Source organism: Malus domestica, chromosome 10 (assembly GCF_042453785.1).
Source record: "Malus domestica chromosome 10, GDT2T_hap1".
In the NCBI taxonomy this organism is placed as follows: Eukaryota; Viridiplantae; Streptophyta; class Magnoliopsida; order Rosales; family Rosaceae; genus Malus; species Malus domestica.
The window spans coordinates 21168328-21175366 of record NC_091670.1 but is presented as its reverse complement, the minus strand read 5'-3'; the positions used below and the strand labels follow the sequence as shown (position 1 = coordinate 21175366).

General features: G+C 35.5%; 1 pseudogene; it reads right to left on the bottom strand.

Moving 5' to 3' along the window:
* Nucleotides 1–249: 249 nt before the first annotated feature.
* LOC114827616 (L-galactose dehydrogenase-like) lies at nucleotides 250–2607 on the bottom strand (annotated as a pseudogene).
* Between the last annotated feature and the right edge of the window lie 4432 nt (nucleotides 2608–7039).

Genomic DNA, 7039 nt, shown 5'->3' with positions numbered 1-7039 from the left:
ATACAGTTTTGACATCAAGGACAGCTGAAAGATAACTTCTTGACATCGATTTTTTCCCAAGCGGAGGAGAACCGGAGGCTAACAATATGAATTGATTTGAGTACAGCTAGGGCAACAGATATTCAGAAGAATGCTTACCCATGTATCCGAAATGCGAATTTTTCTAATCCATATTTTTGTCATCCTGGAACTCTCTAATCTAGAAGCGACGGGATTATGAGCCAATTACGATAGTTTAAGAGACATAACTACTGTTGTTAACATCATCTTAATCAGATTGGTTTTTTTTTTTTTTCTTTTTCTCACAAATTAATGGATGCACAGAAACACAATCCATTGATCTGGATAAATCATTTGACAAGCCTTAACAGGCGACTGAAAAGCAATCAAAATAAGTACAGGGTAAAGATGGTTACATACAAGAGCAAAATTGTCAGCTCTGCTGGATTCCGCTACGCCATGTCTGATTCTTCACCGGTTTCAGAATAGCTTCAACCTCTGCTAGAGTTTTCTCATCCTTGCCAATGGTCGCGAGCTCCACAGCAGCAGCGACATTTTCCTCAACCTGATTATTTAAACAATCATTTAAGATGGATAATTGATCTTTATGAATGTAGGAATTTTACAACATAATAAAAAGGGTTTTCTATGTGATGACAATGTGAGAGGACCGAATAGGTATTCATTTACTTGACATGATCACGACGAGTTTGTGCTATTGTTAAGCTATAGAGCCGGGCGGAATCTATATTCCCCGACCGTACAATCCTAACAGAATGAGCAAAATGCAAACGATGGATTGGAACCTGAATAACAGAGTTCATGCCGACCAGCACTGATGAGATATCTTTATTGGACAAACTGTATTGCAGAGCTAACTTTGAAATATTCTTCCCTCTCTTTACAATAGACAGCAGCAGCTCGGCAAGCAGCCTGTAAGAACATAAAACAGATTATATCAGTTATAATTTCTAAATTGCATTAAAGACGACAGGATTGCATGAAGTGTAGCGCCAGCTGGAACTAATGCACCGAGAATGTTAACCTTCAGTTCAGCAGATGCCTGTGCCATTCTGGAGGACCACACTCAGTAAGCAGACCCATTGCAAGCGGAGAACCAGTAATGATTCCAACACCTTTGCTCTTTAGGTATGGTAGTAAATCCTCCAATGTTGAATCATTAATACCGAAGTGGCAATATGACAGGATGACGTCCACCGTGCCAGCTGGTATGCGATCAAGAACATATGTGAAAATTCCCAATGGAAGTCCTGTGATACCAATGAAACGAATCTTCCCGGCTTCTTTCAGTGTCTTTAGGGCAGGGATTGTCTCGTTTACAATCCGTTAACCAAAGTAAACAGGAACACACAAGCTTGATCATTATGCTGTATCAATTGAGATTATATTCCCTAACAAACAGGAAGGGAAAAAAAAAAACTAACTCTACATGTCACACTGTGAATTAAAGCAAATAAACCAACACATATTGAAGCACACAAACGATAAATGCCAAAGCACCTGGTCTAGAGACCCAAATTCTATATCATGGCATTGCAGAATATCGACATAATCTAGCAGCAACCTCTCCAAGCTCTCATCAATGCTCTTAGTCACTCTATCCGCACTAAAATCAAAACCGTCAGCATAGCGTCCACACTTGGTTGCCACGATGTACTCGCTTCTAGGAACACTTAGAGCTTTTAGCGATTTACCAAGCACCTTCTTTGACAAAGTCCCACCATAATACCTACAAATTGGGAAGAAAAAGGGTAGAAAGAACATATAAAATTCTTGTGACATCCGAAGACGAATGTAGTGAATAAATTTTGTTTATTTAGTAGTTAGAGCAAATACAAGCACATAATTGCATATCAAAACTTTGTTTTAGTGTCTCTTCGCATCTCATCTCTCCAACCAAACAAGTATTTTTGTGTCACAAATTATGTGAACTCTAAAAATATCAAAATATTCTTTTTGATCTGCAATCACATAAACCCCAACTTTACATTTTCTCAGCAACCAAATAGAAGCATCAGAAAAGTAATCCTCTTTAAATTCCCGCGAATCGTCTCCAACCAAACACCCCATTACAATTTACAAAGTTTCAACCTTTCTGGCTGCATTATAAATTAAGTTTACTCATTAATCTAATCATGAGAAAACATGATCAATTTTACGAAAATTTCCTTAAATTTCTCGAATTTTCTTGGCAACCAAACAGAACAAGAACAAGGATTATGCGCAGAATTTAAAACTCGAGAGAGGATCAAAAGTTACATACGGAGAGGTGTCGAAGAAATTGATGCCTCGGCGGAAGGCTTCGCGAACGGAGCCGATGGCTTCGTCATCCGAGACGGGACCGAAGACGTTGCCGAGAGGTGAGGCGCCGAAGCCGACGCAGCTGAGCTTGAGGCCTGTGTTGCCGAGCTCTCGGAGTTCAACCTTTGGCAGCGGTGGCGAAGCCATTGTTTTGTTGAGATTCTGATTCAAGAATGCTGCGAAGCACCGGGGTGGAAGTGAAGTGAAAAGCTGAAATCTATGTTTATAAGCTTTAGCTATAAGTGGGGATGATCAGCATATAAATTAAATTCATATCTTCTAAAGTATGACTCGTTATTCAATTCATACTAGCGTTGCAATGGTGTAATACATATTCAGCTCAAGCTGTCTGATTTATATATAGGGATAACACTCACTTAAAATAATGAGAGAGTTACGATCTAGTGGAATTTATCTTTATTTATGAATGAGAAGTTTTCTCATCTTTACTTGTAAGTGAGAAATTTTAGGTTCAAAACTTAATGAATGACGAGTCTGAAATCAATTTATTACCCTACTCCTTCGTGCTAATATATCGTTATATGAAAAACATACAATACCAATTTTTTTTTAATACATCGATATTTTTACACTATGAAGATGGGTAGTTTGGCTAAGTCACACAATGGGTAACCTAATTTGATATTGAATTCGTCATCTACGATATTCGAACCTATAACCTCTCACTTTCAAGTAAAGAAAAATATCATCAGACCGTAGTAATAATTAGATAAGCATAGAAGTCAAAACTTGAATAGCCTGTAAGCACTTTACCCTCTTTATTTAGTTGTGCCAAACTAGAAAGATTAGGTCATTTGAAAGCCAACCAAAGTGGAGCTTCAAAAAATTTGAACTGTGCTTGAGCACAGCTCTACGGGCTTTGTTCAGGATTGCTTTGAGCTTCAGCTCAAATAATATTAATCGAGCCGACCTTAAACACCATGGTATTTAACTTGGCTTCTTTTGACTAAACACTTATGTAGGGTTATTGTTAGCATAGACTTATGACTTGTTTACGTAATTGTAATCAAAATAAAAGGAATCAGATTGAGGAGGAATTGAATTAAGAAGGAGTTGGAATGAGAAAAAGTTAAAATCAGATTCTTGTTGATGTTGTTTACTTAAATTGACTAGAATCAGAATAAAGTTGAAACTGAGCTCATATAAGTTGTTTACTAATTCACCTTAATCGGAATATAAATTAATATAATTACTAAAACGTCCTTTTCCATAATAAATTATTTTATGTCTAATTTGTTTCCATTATTTTATATACTAATTAAATTATTCGTATATAATTAAACTTTAATTAGTTTTATTCATTTTTTCCTATGTATTTCAAATAAATTAGTATTTCTCTTTTTTTATTAGTGAATAAATTATTTTATAGTCTAATTAATAGAAAACATTAATTAATTTCTTATTAAGAGAAAAAAAAAAAAAAAAAAAAAAAAAAAAAAAAAAAAAAAACTTACCAAACTTATCTGTTACCATAGCATTCACTCTCTCTCTGTTCCCCACCGTCACACTCTATTCTAGGTCTGGCAATTCCTGATACAACCCGATAACCCGACACGACATGACACGAAATTAGCAGGTGTTCGAGTCGACACGATAACGAATCGGGTCGTTATCGGGTAACCCGATAAGCAACTGTTAAGATAATGGGTTGGTTCTGGTATACATGTGGGTAACACAATACATGTCACAGCCCGTCTCGAAATATTGAAATATTCATTCTCGAGGAAGTGAATTGACGATTTTGCCTTTGCACAGGTTGAGTTATTTTGTGTTGTGGTGTGTATGTGATGGGAACTAAGTGATTATATAATTGAACTAATCCCTAAGTATATATATATACTTGATGTTTTTCCCAGAAAACATATTTAAAGGAAATGTTTTAAATGCCATGTCATACATGCCTCATATTTTAGTATGTGCATTATCATAACTATGCATATTGTTGCATGGTGCTGTGAATGCTCAGGTAAGCCCAGGTAAGTATGTTTGGTTATGTGAATTGTCGACGATATGATATGTGATTGAATAATGTTGAGCTCATAAAACTGTACCTAGAGTAATTGTGAATTAGCCAGAGATATGATACATGCCTATTTACTATGTCACCTCCCGCACTATCTGCTCATATTGATCCAATTTAAGTGCACAGTCTTGTCGTACAGACCTTATTTACGGTTCCAACTCGTAGGTGACAAGCGATTTATCGCCCGGCTATTATGTGAGAGTAGTATTGAGCATAATTATATTACACCCATTATTGTCGAGCAGACCTTTTCATTTGGTTCCGACTCTTGTGCAGTTTATTGCCGTATAGGTCATTGTAGTGACTCCAGCCAGATTGACTTTTAAGCTATGAATTCAGTCGTACAAACTACCACAGGGGTTCCGGCTAACATATCATATTTCTATGAATTTATTCTTACCTGAATTGCTTACTCTGTTATATATATTAGCATGGCATATATTTGATTATGATTATGTGAAGCATGATTTGAAGTGATATATTTATATACACATTTATGTATTCTATTTTCTGGGAAAGTAACTATATACTTGTTTTACGTTGAGGGGTTAGTATATTCAAAGGAAAATAAGGTTTTCATGTAAATGTGTTTTACTGACCCACTCAACTTTGTTTTTCGCCCCTCCAGGTCCTAAGTAGCAGAGTTTGGTGGCCACGAGGAATCCAACGGTGTTTTAACAGAATCCAAGAAAGTAGGATTCACCTTCGGGTGTTGTATTTTAGTAATTGTCCTACTTGACTGCAACTAGACTTTCTTATTGCTCTGAAAGTGTATTTACACACTTAAACTCTTGCTAGCATCATTTCTTAATTGGGATTGTTAGTCACTTGGTTTTAAATTGTTAGTATTTCTCTTACTCTTTATCGCTTCCACTTTGCGCTCATAGCTACGTCACTCTTACGTGATGGCCAACACGTCTTGACTTCGGTCTGAGTGTGTCAAAACACGATAAGGAAAATATTAATTTTATAATTTAAAAAAATATTATAATAATTATATATATTAATTTAACAATTTTATACCCCTAAAAACTATAATTATATATAATTATATATATATATTAATATTAAATATTGGTGACCATTGGATCGGCTTAAATATACATACCATTCATTTCTTAAATGTTATACGTACAAAATAAATAAATTTAAATCTACTTAATAAATAAATATATATATACACACACACCATGGAACTTGATGGGATACAAATTCTACGAAACTAATTTCAATGATCCAACCGTCAAATTTGTTTGTATATGCTTCGAGATCGTATCAGCAAAAAATTGCAAAAAACAAACATTCAGAGATCAAGTAACGGGACAAAACTTTTCGACGGTTATCAACGAAAAATCACGATTTAACGGTTAATGTAACTCCAATTTTAATGATTTTTTTACAGCTACACTCCTTGACCCTATATGAATACAATGAATGAATTCGATCTTCAATTTAAAATATTTACACTAGTGGATACTATAAAATTTTATGTCATGATGATCGATGAAAATTGAGGATTTTGTAAAAGGAATAACATGCAAGCTTTGAGTTCTATTGGTAAGGTTTAAACTTTTGAGAACTGCTTCACAACCTTGAAAACAAAAACTCTTTCATTTTGCATATCCTTGCACGTTTAATATTTTGTAATAGACTAGTAGTGTATGGATGTTTGTTTATTAATTAGGCTCTTATTTTCAAGTGTAGATGTATTACTTAAACGAAAAATGTGTTTTAATGTTTTGAAGTAATATTTATGTGGCAATGTGTGGTATGTGCAAATTTAAGAAAAAAATGTATATTTTTCTTAACGGGTCATAACGGGTCAGGTCACTTTACCCGTTGGGTAAAATGACCCAACCTCTTAAGGACCCGTTAAGATAACATGTGTGACACGACACGACCCGTTAAGATAACAGGTGTTACACGAAAATGACACGAACACGACAGACATGACCCGTTTGCCAAGCCTACTCTATTCCCCCATCGTAACACTCTTTCTCCAGTACATCTCATGGCAACTCCTGATAAAGAACTGAGCCACTACCACACCATAACTCTTTTTCTCACTTCTAGTGCTATGATGACAAAATTCTCTAGAGACATACATAGATGGTGGGGAGTGGTTGCAGTGGGCATGAGATGTGGCCCTGGGCAGGGGAGGGTGCGCTAGTGAGGAGATGAAAAATTTGCATAACTGGACAATGTCTCTCTAGTGAGATGAAGGGCCATGTTGGAATAATAATAACCAACTGAGGACACAATTGGTAAAATAAGTTCATTCTAATTACCCGCTTCTTCCAGAATCCAAATCCTTCCCTCATATAGGGAGTCCAAATCCTCCATAAACAGGAATTGGATTCCAAAATTTGGATGGGACCCACATAAATTTTGATTCCTCCATGTTAGATAAACAAAGGAGTGTCTCGTAATCGGAATTCAATTCCGTGTTTTGTTTCCAATTATGGGTACATAAACATGTCATTAATTAATCCAAAATCCTCTCCGTGATTTTAGCATGTATTATAGGAATGTAAGTTACAATTGTATTTAGTGTAGGATTCCTACCTCAATAGGGATTAATATAACCATATATATTGTAATATTTTCACATATCAATACAATGAGTCATAATTCTGCATGGTATCACTCGTCTAAGTTTTTCTTAGGTCATAG